The sequence below is a fragment of the Macaca fascicularis genome, chromosome 14 (assembly GCF_037993035.2).
Source record: "Macaca fascicularis isolate 582-1 chromosome 14, T2T-MFA8v1.1".
Classification (NCBI taxonomy): Eukaryota; Metazoa; Chordata; class Mammalia; order Primates; family Cercopithecidae; genus Macaca; species Macaca fascicularis.
The window spans coordinates 116,806,866-116,823,287 of record NC_088388.1 but is presented as its reverse complement, the minus strand read 5'-3'; the positions used below and the strand labels follow the sequence as shown (position 1 = coordinate 116,823,287).

The 16,422-nt window shown below is 39.5% G+C and overlaps 1 long non-coding RNA gene across 1 annotated transcript in view; it reads left to right on the top strand.

The window, feature by feature from the left end:
* The window catches only part of LOC135967134 (uncharacterized), a 31,895-nt gene extending 15,788 nt beyond the window's left edge, over positions 1-16,107 (top strand). Inside the window, exon 4 of the long non-coding RNA XR_010581023.1 lies at positions 15,944-16,107. This is a non-coding gene — a long non-coding RNA (uncharacterized lncRNA). The remainder of the gene's footprint in view (positions 1-15,943) is intronic.
* Positions 16,108-16,422: the final 315 nt, after the last annotated feature.

Sequence of the window (16,422 nt, the reverse complement as noted above, 5' to 3'; positions counted from 1 at the left end):
GTGCCACTGCACTCCAGCCTGGGAGACAGCAAGACTCTGTCTCAAAAAAAAAACAAAAAAGAGAAAATAAAATAAAAAGAACATTGAGGAGTATGGACTTTATAGTCAGTGATGATACATCACTGATTAATTGTAACAAAAGTACCACACTAATGTAAGATGTTAATAATAGGGGAAACTGGATGTGGGGTATATGAGAACCCTCTATAGTATGTTCTCTCTCTTTTTTTTTTTTTTTTTTTTGACATGGAGTCTCACTTTGTCGCCCAGTCTGGAGTGCAGTGGCACAATCTTGGCTCACTGCAACCTGTGCCTCCCAGGTTCAAACAATTATCCTGCCTCAGCCTCCCGAGTAGCTGGGATTACAGGCATCCACCATCATGGCCAGCTAATTTTTGTATTTTCAGTAGAGACAGGATTTTGCCATGTTGGCCAGGCTGGTCTCGAACACCTGACCTCAGGTGATCCACTCACCTCGGCCTCCCAAAGTGCTGAGATTACAGGGATGAGCCACCACACCCACCCCCATCCCCCTCATTTTTTCTTGAGACAGAGTCTCACTATGTTGCCGAGACTGGAGTCAAACTCCTAGGCTCAAGCAATCCTCCTGCTTCAGTCTCCCAAGTAGCTGGAACTACAGATGTGCACCACCACACCCAGCTGTTTTTGTTTTTGTAAATGTAAAACTGTTCTAAAAAGTAAAGTCTATTTAAAAATATGTATATATATGCATACACACATATCGCTATTTCTATTGATCATCTACCAACAAGGAACAGCAGTCATGGAAATGTGCTAACAACAGATGAATCTGTGTAAAGTGTATACAGGAGTTCTTTGTATTATTCTTGCAACCCCTCTGAAAGTTTGAAATTGTTTCAAAAATATATATATCATCTGCAAAAACAAACAAACAAATCCAACTATTTTGAAGGCACTAGAGCACAAGCAAGAACCAACGGCGTTGAGAGGGTCGTGTTAAGTAGAAGGAGTAGAGCAAACTAGTTGAGGTCCCTGAGAGCTCACTCCGGTTCCAGGTGGCACCTGGGAGACCAGATTCCACATGAGGGTGAGTGCTGCTGGGCTGAGAACTCAGTCACAGGTCAGGGTTCCGAGCTGCCAGAGCAGCCGGAAACTGAGAAGGAGAGATCTCAGAAAGAAGGGAGTGGTAGATTAGGGAGCCCCCAAACTGCCTGCAGATTCCCTTTAAATCTTTAACTGACTCTAATATTGTGCATTCGCCCATGGAGGATGAGCCTCCAAGGAAGCCGGCAGGGAGTTGGGAGGCAAAGATTCAGTTTCCTTAATGGATGTCAGAATATCCCAGTACTCTTCTGTTTCTTCTTCTTTTATCTTTGTGAACTTGGCTTTTTGAAGAATTTGTCCATTTCATCCAAATTGGAATAATGTTGTTCAAAATGTATTGTCTAGGATCTGGAGTAATGTTGCCTTTTTTATTCATTCCCAATATTAGTAATTCACTCTTTCTTTCTTTCTTTCTTTCTTTCTTTCTTTCTTTCTTTCTTTCTTTCTTTCTTTCTTTCTTTCTTTCTTTCTTTTTCTTTCTTTCTTTCATTCTTTCTTTCCTTCTTTCTTTCATTCTTTCTTTCCTTCCTTCCTTCCTTCCTTCCTTCCTTCCTTCCTTCCTTCCTTCCTTCTTTCTTTTTCTTTCTCTCTCTCTTTTCCTTCCTTTCTTCCTTCCTTCTTTCTCTCCCTGTCTCTCTCTCTCTCTCTCTCTTTCCCTCCCTCCCTCCCCTTCCTTCCTTTTTTTTTTTTTTTTTGAGATGGAGTCTCGCTGTTTTGCTGAGGTTGGAGTGCAGTGGTGCAATCTCAGGCTCACTGCAACCTCTGACTCTGGGTTCAAGCGATTCTCCTGCCTCAGCCTCCTGAGTAGCTGGAATTAGAGGTGCCCGCCAACACGTCCAGCTAATTTTTGTATTTTTGGTAGATACGGGGTTTCGCCACGTTGGCCAAACTGGTCTTGAACTCCTGACCTCAGGTGATCTGCCTGCCTCGGTCTCCCAAAGTGCTGGGATTATAGGTGTGAGCCACCGTGCCTGGCCTCTTTCTTTTTCAAAATCAGTCTTGCTAATTTTTTTTTTTTCAAATTTATTAATCTTTTTTAAAAAAACAAATTTTGGCTTTTACAATTTTAAATTCTGTTTTCTATTCTTAAACTTCTGCTCTTTATCATATCCTACTTTTTTTAGGTTTGAGGTGGTTTTTTTTTAATCATCTTGAGATGGCAACTGAGATCACTGATTTTCTTCATCTCTAATTTTTTTCCCTTTGGGCACTGTTTTAGTCACATCTCAGAAATTTTGTTAATGCTATATTTAAAATTGTGCCAGGCGAGGTGGCTCAGGCCTGTAATCTTGGCACTTTGGGAGCCCAAGGCAGGAAGATCACTTGAGCCAAGGAGTTTGAGACCAGCCTGGGGGAGATCCTGTCTCTACAAAAAAATTAAAAGTTAGCTGGACATGGTGGCTTGGGCCGGTAGTCCCAGCTACTCAGGGAGCTAAGGTGAGAGGTTTGCTTGAGTCTAGAAGTTCGAGGTTGCAGTGAGCTGTGATTGTGCCATTGTACTCCAGCCTGGGTGACAGAGGGAGACCTTGTCTCAAAAATAAATAAATAAATAAAATATTTTAAAATTTCATTATGATTTCTTCTGGCCCTTGGATTATTTAGAAGTACATTATTTGCTTCCCAGTCAGTTGAGGATTTTCCAATTATCTCTTTTTTATTAATTCATAGAATATCCTCTAAATGATATAACTTTTGAAAGTCATTGCGGCTCGATTTATGTCCCGACATATGGTTAATTTTGGTATTTGATATTTTTTGATGCTATTATGAATGGCATTGTTTTATAAATTTTAACTTTCAATTATTTGTTGTTAGTATATAAAAATACAATTGTTTTAAAATATGGATCCTGCAACCTGTTACCTTGTCTGTTATCAGTTACAAGTTCCAGTAGCTTTTTTGGTAGATTCCATCAGGTTTCCTACCTAGATGATCATGTTACCTGAAAATAAAATCAGTTTTACTTCTTCCTACCCAGCCTAGATGTTTTCTATTTCTTCTTCTGGCCTGATTGTTTTGGCTAGCACCTCTGGTAAAATGTTGAATAGAATTGGTGGAAGAGGACAACCTGTCCTGTTCCTGATCTTACGGGGAAACATTCAGTCTTTTGCCATTAAGAATGATCATAGCTAGCTGGGTGCGGTGGCTCATGCCTGTAATCCCAGCACTTTGGGAGGCCTAGGCGAGTGGATCATGAGCTCAGGAGTTCAAGACCAGCCTGGCCAAGATGGTGAAACCCCATCTCTACTAAAAATACAAAAACTAGCCAGGCACTGTGGCAGCTGCCTGTAATCCTAGCTACTCAGGAGGCTGAGGCAGACAATTGCTGGAACCTGGGAGGCAGAGGTTGCAGTGAGCCGAGATTGCACCACTGCACTCCAGGCCTGGGCAACAGAGCGAGACTCCATCTCAAAAAAAAAAAAAAAAAAAAGAATGATCATATCTGTAGGTTTTTTGGTGGATTTTTAAAATTCAGATTGAAGAGGTTCCTGTCTATTTCTAGTTTGCTGAGTGTTTTTAAAATCAGGAATGGGCCGGGCACGGTGGCTCGTGCCTGTAATCCCAGCACTTTGGGAGGCCGAAGCGGGTGAATCATGATGTCAGGAGATCGAGACCATCCTGGCTAACAGAGTGAAACCCCATCCCTACTAAAAATACAAAAAATTAGCTGGGCATGGTGGTGGACACCTGTAATTCCAGCTACGTGGGAGGCTGAGGCAGGAGAATCGCTTGAACCTGGGAGGTGGAGGTTGCAGTGAGCCAAGATTGCACCATTGCACTCCAGCCTGGGTGACAGAGCGAGACTCCATCTCAAAAAAAATCAGGAATGGATAAAATGGATGTTAAATTTTGTCAAGTGCTTTTTCTGCATCCATTGAAATGATTACATGGTTTTCCTTTTTTAGTTGTTAATTTTTTTTTTATCGTCTTGATATGGCAACTGAGATCACTGATTTTCAGCTTGAATTTCAGGTGAATTATGCTGAGGGATTTTCAAACGTTCATTCAACCCTGAAGCCATGAGATAAACTTCGTTTGGTCATGATGTATTATCCTTTTAGTATATTGCTAGATTCAATTCCCCAAAGTACTGTTTAAAATTTTTGCTCTGTGATCATAAGCGATTTTGGTCTTTAGTTTAGTTTTGTTTTTTTCTGTAAATGTCTTTGTCTGGTTTTAGCATCAGGGTAATACTGACCACGTAAAATGAGTTGAGATGTATTCCCTTTGCTTCGATTTTTTGAAAACGTTTGTGTAGACTTAGTATTATTGCTTTCTTAAATGTTTGGTGAAATTCACCAGTGAAGCCACTGGGGCCTGAAGTTTTCTTTGTGGGAAGGTTTTTAACTACAATAGGGCTGTTCAGGTTATCTTTCTTTTTAAATGAGCCATGGTAATTTGTGTTTTTCAAGAGAATTAGTCTATTTCATGCAAGTGTTCAAGTTTTTGTTTGACATAAAGTTCCTCATAATATTGCTTTATTATCCTTTCAATATGTGTAAAATCTGTCGAATGAAGTCACCTCACTCATTTCTAATACTGGAAATTTGTGTCACCTCTCTTTTTACCCTAATCATTATAGCTACAGGTTTATCCATTTTATTAATCACACAGAACCAGCTTTTGATTCATCGGCTTTCTCTATTTGTTTTATTTTGTTTTCTGTTTTATTAATATTAATTTCCCTGTTGATCTTTGTTATTTTCTTTTTCTGCTCCTTTGGGGTTTAGTTTTCTCTTAATTTTCTTAGTTTCTTGAGATGGAATATGAGCATATTTACTTAATACTTCTTCTTTTTTTTTTTGAGATGGAGTTTTGCTCTTGTTGCCCAGGCTGGAGTGCAGTGGCGCAATCTCAGCTCACTGCAATCTCCAACTCCCAGGATCAAGTGATTCTCCTGCCTCAGCCTCGGAGTAGCTGGGATTACAGGCATGCACCACCATGCCTGGCTAATTTTGTATTTTTAGTAGAGATGGGGTTTCTCCGTGTTGGTCAGGCTGGTCTCAAACTCCTGACTTCAGGTGATCTGCTTGCCTCAGCCTCCCAAAGTGCTGGGTTTACAGGTGTGAGCCACCATGCCCAGTCGATACTTCTTTACTAGTATGGGCATTTAGTACTATGAATTTCCCCATAAGTACTGCTTAGCAGCATCCCACAAATTCTATGTTGTGTTTTCATTTTCATTTATTTCAAAATACTTTGTAATTTCCCTTTCAGTTTCTTCTTGGGTCATGACCACGGGTCATTTAGAAGTACGGGACTCAGTTACCAGACTTTTGGGGATTTTCCAGGTACCTTTCTGGTATTAATTACTAATTTAATTCCATTGTGGTCAGAGAACATATTCTGTATGACTTAAATCCTTCAGAACTTAGTTAGATTTATTTTATGGCCTAGAATATGATCAGGCTTGGTAAATGCCTTGTGTACACTTGAAAACATGGTGTATTCTGCTGTTGTTAGATGGAATGTTCTATAAATGCCAATCTGGTCAAATTGATTGATAGTACTACTCAAATGTACTATAATCTCATTTATTTTCTACTTATTCTACCACTTATTGAGAAAAGTATATTGAAATCTCTGACTGTAATTGTCATTTGTCTGTCTGTCCTTGCAACTCTAGCAATTTTTACTTTCTATATTTTAAAGGCACATAAACATTTTAGAATTGTGTCCTCTTGATTAATTGATCCCTTTATAGCTATAAAATGACCTTCTCTAGCTCTGATAATATCCTTTGCTCTAAAACCTACCTTGTCTGATAGTAACATAGGTAGTCCAGTTTTCTCTTGACTAGTGTTAGAATGGTTTACACTATCCCATCCTTTTACTTTTAGCCTATATGTACCTTTATATTTAAAATAAATCCCTTCCCTTCCCTTCCCTCCCCTCCCCTCCCCTTCCCTTCCCTCCCCTCCCCTCCCCTCCCCTCCCCTCCCCTCCCCTCCCCTCCCCTTCACTTCACTTCCCTTCTCTCTCTCTCTTTCTTCGGTGGAGTCTCACTCTGTCGCCCAGGCTGGAGCGCAGTGGCGCCATCTTGGCTCACTACAAACCTCCGCCTTCTGGGCTCAACTGATTCTCCAACCTCAACCTCTCAAGAAGCTGGGACTATAGGTGCAGGCCAGGGCCATCACGTCTCGCTAATTTTAGTATGTTTAGTAGAGACAGGGTTTCACCATGTTGGCCAGGCTGCTCTCAAACTCCTGACCTCAGGTGATCCACCCACCTTGACCTCCCAAAGTGCTGGGATTACAGGCATGAGCCACCGAGTGCAGCCATAGAATGAATTTCTTGTTGGCAGCATATAGTTGCATCTTGCTTTTTGGGTTGGGTTTAGGTCTATCGTCTTGCTATTTCTTTTCTCTTTGTCTCATCTGTTCTGTCTTCCTTTCCCATTTTTTTCTGCCTTCTTTGGAGTGAGTATTTTAAAATATCCTTTGTTGGCTTATTAGCTATAACTCTTGGCTGTTGGGGATTTTTTTTAGTGGTTCCTTTTGGGTTTATGGTATACATCTTTAAGTTATCACAGTTTACTTCAACTGATATTATGCTACTTTATGCCTAGTAAAAGAACTCTACAATAGCATACTTTCATTTTTATCCTTTTTAGCCTTTGTGCTGTTTTTATCATGCATTTTGCTATTACAAATATTCTAAACCTCACAATATGTTATAACTGTTTTTAGTTTAACAGTCCTTTATCTTTGAAAGATATTTAAATAGTTTTTAAAAATTCATATATTTACTAATGTAGTCACTACCATTTCCAGTATTCTTTATTTATTTGTGTCAACCCAGGTTTCCATCCGGTATTCTTTTCCTTCTGCCTGAAGAATTTCCTTTTACATTTCTTATGGTGTGGTTCTGCTGGTGGAAATTCTCTCAGCTTTTGTAGGTCTGAAGATGTCTTTATTTTTGAGAGATGTTTTTGATGGGTATGGAATTCTAGATGGACTGTTTTCTCTTTCAAGTGCTTTAAAGATGTTGTTCCAGTCTTCTTGTTTCCATCGTTTCTAATCAGAAATCCTTATCTTAATTCTTCCTCTGTATATAACATGTCTTTCTCTAGCTGCTTTTAAGATTTTCTCTTTAACATTAGTTTTTAGCAAATTGATTATAATCTGCCTCACTATAGTTTTCTGCATATTTTTGTGCTTTGGGTTTTGTTTTATTGTTTGCTTGTTTGTTTGTTTGGTTGGTTGGTTTCTTGGACCTGTGGGTTTACAGTTTTCATTAAATTTGAAAACTTTTTGGCTCTTATCCTTTCATATTTTTCTGTTTCCCCTCTCATTTGCTTTTAGGGAACCCAATAGGCTGCTTGAAGTTGACTCACAGCTCACTGATGCTGTTTTCTTTTTCCTTTTCATTTTTGATGATTTTTTCCCCTGTGTTTCACTTTCTGAACTATGAGCAGTTTCTATTGCTAAGATTTCAAGTTCACTTAACTTTTCTTTCTTTTTTTTTTTGAGACAGAGTCTTGCTCTGTCGCCCAGGCTGGAGTGCAGTGGCCGGATCTCAGCTCACTGCAAGCTCCGCCTCCCTGGTTTACTCCATTCTCCTGCCTCAGCCTCCCGAGTAGCTGGGACTATAGGCGCCCGCCACCTCGCCCGGCTAGTTTTTTTGTATTTTTTAGTAGAGATGGGGTTTCACCGTGTTAGTCAGGATGGTCTCAATCTCTTGACCTCGTGATCCGCCCGTCTCGGCCTCCCAAAGTGCTGGGATTACAGGCTTGAGCCACCGCACCCGGCCACTTAACTTTTCTTCTGCAATGTCTACTCTGCTCTTAATCCCATCTGGTCTATTTTTCATTTCTGGCATTGTAGTTGTCATCTGTAAATTAGAATTACGTCTTTAAAAATATTCTTCCATGTCTCTACTTAGCTTTTTGAACATATGAAATACAGTTATAATAGCTGTTTTAACATCCTTCTCTGCTAATTCTAATATCTGTGTCAGTTCTGGGTTGGTTTCAATTAACTGATTATTTTGTCATTATGACTCTTGTTTTCCTCTTTCTTTGTATGCCTGGTAATCTCTGGTTATATGTTAAATGCTGTAAATTTTACCTTGGTGGCTGCTTGATATTGTGGTATTCCTATAATTATTCTTGAGCTATGTTTTGGGATGCAGTTAAAGTGTCTTGGAAACAGTTTGATCCTTTGTGTCTTGCTTTTGTGATTTGTTAGGTAAATTTGAAGTACTGTTTAGCCTAGGGCTGGTTACTTGCCCCTACTGAGGCAATGTCATCCTGAATACTCCACCTAATTCCCTGTGAATTATGTTTCTCTCATCTGTATAGTGGAACAGGCACTATTCCCAATTCTGTGTGCATACCAGATACTGTTCTCTTTCATTCTTTCAGAAGCTTCTTTGCCTGGCCTTAGATAGTTTTTTCTGATGGGTATAATAATCAGTATTCTGCTGAACACTTGAAGGAAACCCTCTTTAGATTGCCAAAATTCCCTTTGTGTTCAGCTCTCTCCTCTGGCATTCTGTCCTATGAACCCCACCCACATAGGAGTTGAGTTCCCCTCCCGACCTCCACCCCTACCCATGCTGCGGCCTGGAAATTCTCTCAAGGAAATTTGCTGGGGGCAATCATATGGCTCTACTTACTTGTTTTCTGTCTCCCAGGGTCCCAGACATTTTTTGCCTGATGTTCAAAGTCTCAAAAACTATTGTTTCATACGTTTTATCCATTTGGGTAGGGCATGTTTCTGGTGGGAAGATAAATGCAGGTCCTGTAACTTCATCTTGGCCAGAAGGGGAAGTCCTTACTTTCATTTTTGAAATATATTTTTGCTGATTATAGACTTCTAAGTTGGAAGTTATTTTCCATCAGCACTTTATTTTTTTAATTTTTATTTTTATGGGTACATAATAGGTGCATATATTTATGGGGTACCTGAGATATTTTGATATAGCATGCAATGTGTAATAATCACATCAGGGTAAATGATGTACTCATCACCTCAAGCATTTATCCTTTGTGTTACAAAAAATCCAATCATATGCTGTTAGTTATTTTAAAACGTACAGTTAAATTATTATTGACTATAGTCACCTTGTTGTGATAGCAAATACTAGGCCTTATTCATTCTTTCTAACTATTTTTTTGTATCCATTAACCATCTGCGCTCCTTCCCAACTCCTCCCCCACTACCTTTCCCAGTCTCTGGTAAGCATCCTTCTACTCTGTCTTCATGAGTTCAATTGTTTTAATTTTTGGCTCCCACAAGTAAGTGAGAACATGCAAAGTTTGTCTTTTTTGTGCATGGTGTATTTCACTTAATGACCTCTAGTTCTATCTATGTTGTAGATAATAGGATCACATTCTTTTTTATGGCTGAGTAGGACCCCATTATGTATATGCACCATATTTTCTTTATCCATTCATCTGTTGATGAACACTTAAGTTGCCTCCAAATCTTGACTATTGTGAATAGTGCTACAGTAAACATGGGACTGCAGATATCTCTTTGAAATACTGATTTCCCTTCGGTTGGGTATATACCCAGCAGTGAGATTGCTGAATTGCATGGCAACTCTATTTTTAGTTTTTTGAGGAACCGCTAAACTGTTCTCCAACAGTTGTCCAACACCAACAGTGCTCAAAGATTCCCTTTCTCCACATCCTTGCCAGTATTTGTTATTGCCTGTCTTTTGGATAACGGTCATTTTATCTGGAGTGAGATGATATCCCACTGTAGTTCTGATTTACATTTCTCCGATGAACAATGATGTTGAGCACCTTTTCATACACCTGTTTTCCATTTGTATGTCTTCTTTTGAAAAATGTCTATTCACAACTTTTGCCTATTTTAAAATTGGATTATTAGATTTTTTTCTATAGAGTTGTTTGAGCTCCTGATGTATTCTGGTTATTAATCCATTGTCAGATGGGTACTTTGCAAACATTTTCTTCCATGCTATTCATTGTCACTTCACTTTGTTGATTGTTTTCCTTACTGTGCAGAAGCTTTCTAACTTGATTTGATCCAATTTTACTTTGGTTGTCTGTGCTTGTGGGGTATTATTCAAGATACCTTTGCCTACTCAAATGTCCTGGAGAATTTCCCCAATGTTTTCTTGTAGTAGTTTCATAGTTTGAGATCTTAGATTTAAGTCTTTAATCCATTTTGATTTGATGTTTGTGTATGGCAAGAGATAGGCATCTAGTTTCATTCTTCCGCATATGAATATCCAGTTTTTCCAGCACAATTTATTGAAGAGATTGTCCATTCCCCAATGTATATTGTGATGGTTAATACTGAGTATTCACTTCATTGGATTGAAGGATATGAAGTATTGTTCCTAGGTGTGTCTGTGAGCATGTTGCCAAAGGAGGTTAACATATGAGTTAGTGGACTGGGAGAGGCAGACCCACCCTCAGTCTGGGTGGGTACCATCTAATCAGCTGTCAGTGTGGCTGGAATAAAGCAGGCAGGAGAAGATGGAAGAGCAGACTTGCTGAGTCTTCCAGTCTCCCTTGCTGTATGCTTCCTGCTATCAAGCATCAGACTTCAGGTTCTTCAGATTTTGGACTCTTGAACTTACACCATTGATTTCCCAGGGGCTCTTGGGCCTTTGGCCACAGACTGGACTGCACTGTTGGCTTCCCTACTTTTGATGTTTTGGGACTCAGACTGGCTTTCTTGCTCCTCAGCTTGCAGACGGCCTATTGTGGGACTTCACCTTGTGATCGTGTGTGTCTATGCTCCTTAATCAACTCCTCTTCATATATACATCTATCCTATTAGTTCTATTCCTCTAGAGAACCCTGGCTAATATATACATTCTTGACACCTTTTTTGAAAATGAGTTCTCTGTATATGTATTGATTCTTTTTTCTGTCTTCTCTATTCTGTTCCATTGGTTTATGTCTCTGCTTTTATGCCAGTACCATGCTGTTTTGGTTATTATAGCTCTATAGTATAACTTGAAGTCTGGTAATGTGATTCCTCCAGTTTTATTCTGTTTGTGCAGGATAGCTTTGGCTATTCTAGGTCTTTTGTGGTTCCATATAAATTTTAGGATTGTTTTTTCAATTTCTGTGAAGAATATCACTGGTATTTTAGCAGAGATTTCATTTAATCTGTAGATTGCTTTGGATAGTATGGACATTTTAACAATACTGATGTTTCCAATCCATGAACATGGACTATCTTTTCCCCCACTCCTTTCTTTTTCTTTTTCTTTTTTTTTTTTTTGGTGTCCTCTTCAATTTTTTGCATCAATATTTTATAGTTTTCATTATAGAGAACTTTCACTTCTTTAAGTTAATTCTTAAGTATTTTATTTTATTTGTAGCTATTGTAAATGGGATTACTTTCTTGGTTTCTTTTTCAAGTTGCTTACCTTTGGCATATAGAAATGCTACTGATTTTTGTATGTTGATTTTGTATCCTGCAACTTTGCTGAATTTATTTATTTATCCATTCTAATAGTTCTGGTGGAGTCTTTAGGTTTTTCCAAATATAAGATCACATCATCTGAAAACAAGGATAATTTGACTTCATTCTTTCCGATTTGGATGCCCTTTATTTCTTTGTCTTGTCTGATTGCTCTACCTAGGACTTCCAGTACTATGTTAAATAACGTGGTAAAAGTGGGCATCCTTGTCATGTTCCAGCTCTTAGAAGAAAGGCTTTCACTTGTTTTCCATTCAGTATAATATTGGCTGTGGATCTGTTACATATGTCTGTCAGCACTTTAAAGATATCATTCCACTGTCTGCTGGCTCCTATTGTTTCTGTTAAAACGTATATTAAGTTTCTAGGGCTTTTGTAACAAAAGTGCCACTTGGGCCTATCTAGAGGAACAGTTTTGGGCCTTTGGCTTAAACAACAGAAATTTATTTTCTTGTAGTTCTAAGTCCAAGATCAAGGTGTTGGCAGGGTTGGTTTCTTCTGAGACCTCTCTCTTTGGCTGTAGATGACCATCTTCTCCCTCTATCTTCACATGGTCTTCCCTCTGTGCAAGTTTGTGTCCAAATCTCCTCTTCTTATAAGGACACCAGTCATACTGAATTATGGCCCCACTTTAATGACCTCATTGTAACTTAATTATCTCTGACAAGACACAGTCTCCAAATACAGCCACATGCAGAGGTACGGGAGTTAGGATTTCAACATATGAATTTGGCAGGGGGTGGGAGATACACTGTTCAACCCATAGCAAAAAGTTAGTCATCTTATTTTTGTTCCTTTTAAGATTATTTTTTTCTTTCTGTTGTTTTTTTTTTTTTAAGATTTTATATTTGACTTTATCTTCAGCAGTTTTACTATGATGTGCCTAGGTGTGGTTCTCTTTGCATTTTTCCCGCTTGGAGTCTGTTAAGCTTTGTACAAATTGTGCTCAGTCGCTCATCAATTGTTTGGAATTCTCTTGTGTTCAGTGGCAGCTTTGTCTGTGCCCCATTCCTTGGATTTTGCATGCTCTGGTTCCCTACAGCTGGCTCCTTAACTCTCCCACTTTGAAGATTCATCCCCTTTTAAGTACTCTAGGGACAGGCAACACTAACAAACCCTAGCATTTGGAAGCACTCCCATCTTCTAAACAATGGGATTTTGCAATGGTTTCTTATTTAAAAGAAAATATGCTTTTCTTCATTTAAAAGGGGTGCACTTTATTAAAGAAAATTTGGAAGTGCAGAGAATTTACAAAGAAGGAAAAATAAATCATTCATAGTCCTGTGACATAACCACTGCTGCTAGTTTTTGTTTGTTGTTTTTTGAGATAGGGTCTCTCTATGTTGCCCAGGCTGGACTTGAACTCCTGAGCTCAAGTGATCCTCCTGCCTCATCCTCCCAAGTAGCTGAAATTATAGACATACTCTGCTGCTAGTATGTTGATGTATTTTCTTCTAGTCTTTGTTTTAGACATAGATTAAGCAGTCTTTTAAAAATATAGTTTTATTCATGCCAGAAGTATGATTTTGTATTTGCCTTTTATATTTCATATTCTATCATTGTATTTTTCTAGATTATCAAAGGGTGGCTCATATTTATTGAAAACTAAAAGTTGAACATTGTATTAATGTATTTTTTATTAATTATCTTACTTAATCCTCACAACTATAATATGAAGTAGATACTATCATTATCCTTACTTTACAGGCAGAAAGTTGGGGCTTAGACAGGTTAAACAACTTGTTTAGGAATTGGTAGAGCTGGTGTTTCCAACCCAGATCCGTTTGAGTTCAAAATACAGGCTTTGGACCACATTCTATACCACAGTAATTTTTAAAAATTGTGACATAATTATATACAGTAAAATCCACAGATTCTAAATGTATATTTTGGTGAGTCCTGACAAATGTATGTACCACACAACCACTTTTACTGTCTGTATAGTTCTTCTCTGAGTCTTATTTGTGTTTTGTTTTTGTTTTCGTTTTGATAGAGTCTCACTCCATTACCCAGGCTGGAGTGCAGTGGCGCTATCTCAGCTCACTGCAACCTCCACCTCCCAAGTTCAAGCAATTTTTGTGCCTCAGCCTCCTGAGAAGCTGGAGGCGCATGCCACGATGCCCGGCTAATTTTTGTATTTTTAGTAGAGATGGGGTTTTGCCATATTGGGTAGGCTGGTCTTGAACTCCTGACCTCAAGTGATCCAACCACCTCAGCCTCCCAAAGTATTGGGATCACAGGCATGAGCCACAGTGCTGGGCCATTACTTGGATTTTCAGCTTAGTAAATAAGAGCAGAACCATCTGTGCAGCACCCAATCTGTCCTCCACTCCAGGCTGCCCTGAGCATCGCTCCCGAACCTTTCCACAATTTGGCAACTAAAAGGTAAACACTTGTATGGGGAAAAGAGAGTCGTGTTTCTGGGAAGCCAACCCTGACTGCTTGGCTTTCCTTCTCTCTCTCGTAATGGAGACATCGGATGCCTCCTCCAGCACACGGGGACGCCTTACAGACCAGCAGTGCCTCCCATTCATCTTTGCATCTTAAAAGCTCGCACAGCCTGGCACATAATCAATAGTTGTTGAATAAATAAAATGAGTATCTCCTATCTACTCTGCAGAAGGCACTGCTCTGAGTTTGTTCACATACAGTATCTTATTTGATAGCCATAACAATCACAAGAGGTTGGCTTCATTATCTCCATTTTCACAGATGAGTAAATTAAGACTCAAAGAGGGAAGAAATTTGCCTGAAGCCACGCTGCTAATAAACTACAAAGTCAGGATTTGACTCCAGATACAATATTTCTTTCCAATCATTGGAATACTTAATACCATAGTGTCATGTGACATGAAAGTCAAACCATTTTCAAAACCAGTGGCTGGGGCTGTCCGTGCTAAAGTTGAAGCAGACATTGAGTTTCCAAGGCAAGGACTGTGGGTCCAGACATCCAGGGAGGGGAGACAAGACTCTCCCCCTTTTTGATCTGGTGCTATTGCTATCTCTATCTTAGTCTTTGTGTTTGTAGAAACCAGCGAGGTACAAAGAGAATTACAGCCTTTACATTCTAGGGCTTCTCAGAGAATGGGCCTGAGACCACCTGCATCAGAATCCTATGTATGAAAAATGCACATTCTTGAGCATCCCTAGAGCTATTAAATGATATTTTCTAAGCATTGAACTCAGAATCTGCATTTTAACAATTTCACCAAGTGACTCTCATGAACACACACTCAAGTTTGAGAACCGTTGCCTTAGAAGAAAGGGTCCCTCATCAGAGCTGAAGGCCCAGTGGAAGCGCTTATAATCAGGGACAGGTGTTCCCTGCTCATATTTGGGTCGCCAAGGCATACGAGGACTGCCCAGCATGACTGAGAGAGGGCCCTGGGCCTATCACATGTAATGTGTCGCATCTTTGACATTTAGAGCTTCTCTGTGCTGTGATATCACCAAATCAACAGTCCCATCTCAGTTGACATTTGTTGGAAGCAAGATGTCATATGCTAATTACCAATGACATTGTCACTGGAAAACAGACCAGAGAAGTGGTGCCAGGTTCAAAGCACCAAGTTCATCTGTTTACTTTTCCTTCGTGCTCATAGAAATATTTTTTCATCTACACCTGGCTTCTGGGTCATGTCCTGGGGCCAGAGATTGCAAGGGCAGAAAAGCAGGGTGGGGTGGGAAGTAAAGGAGGGAGGGAGAGACACTTAATAACTTTTCAAGAGAGGAAGTAGGTGGGGCCTCATGTTTTATCAAAAAAACCACTAGAGAAAAATGTCAGCTGTGGTTGTTTTGGGTAGAAAAGACTCTGAGGTTAAACAATTGATGTTTCTTCTAACTTTTCTATATTTTCAGATTTTCTTCAACAAACTTGAAACAATAATACCTAACATTTATTGTGCACTCTCCATGTGTCAGAAGCTGTTCTAAGCACTTTCTATGAATTAACTCATTTCATCCTCACAACCACACTATTTTAACTCCTTCTTACAGATCAGTACACTGAGGCACAGAGATGTTAAGCCATTTGCCCCGGCTACATAGCTAGTAAGTGGCAGAGGTAGGATTGGACAGTTTGGATGAGAGCCTGTGTGCTTAGCTACTATCATACTAGCTACTGTGTGCTTAGATACTATCATTATCCTTACTTTACAGGCAGAAAGTTGGGGCTTAGACAGGTTAAACAACTTGTTTAGGAATTGGTGGAGCTGGTGTTTCCAACCCAGATCCGTTTGAGTTCAAAATACAGGCTTTTGACCACATTCTATACCATAGTAATTTTAAAAATTGTGACATAATTACATATAGTAAAATCCACAGATTCTAAATGTATAATTTGGTGAGTCCTGACAAATGTATGTACCATACAACCACTTTTACTGTCTGTATAATTCTTCTCTGAGTCTTATTTGTGTTTTGTTTTTGTTTCATCTATGAAGGAAGGAGCATGAAGGAAAAGTAAACAGATGAAACACTACGAAGTTCACGCACCTCTGTTGTGAGGGTTTGTTGTACACTGCGTGAGCAACTGGTTTCCTGAGGGTTTGCACTATACACTACTACATACCATGTGTATAATGTGAAAACATGAATAAAAAGAAAACCTTGTTATGTAACTACTCAGTCACCTGCGCACTGTCCGTTTGAAGTGAGGAGGTAATAATGCCAACATTTGCCATGTACCTACTTGGGATCAGCTAATTTACCTCCATGCGCTCATTTGGAGCTATGGTCCTGAGCGGTAGCTACTCCCCATGTGGCTGCTGGGCACCTGAAAGCTGCCTAGTGTGACCTGAGATGTGTCCCTGTAGTCCCAGCTACTCAGGAGGCTGAGGCAGGAGAATGGCATGAACCCGGGAGGTGGAGCTTGCAGTCAGCAGAGATCGTGCCACTGCCCTCCAGCCTGGGTGACTGAATG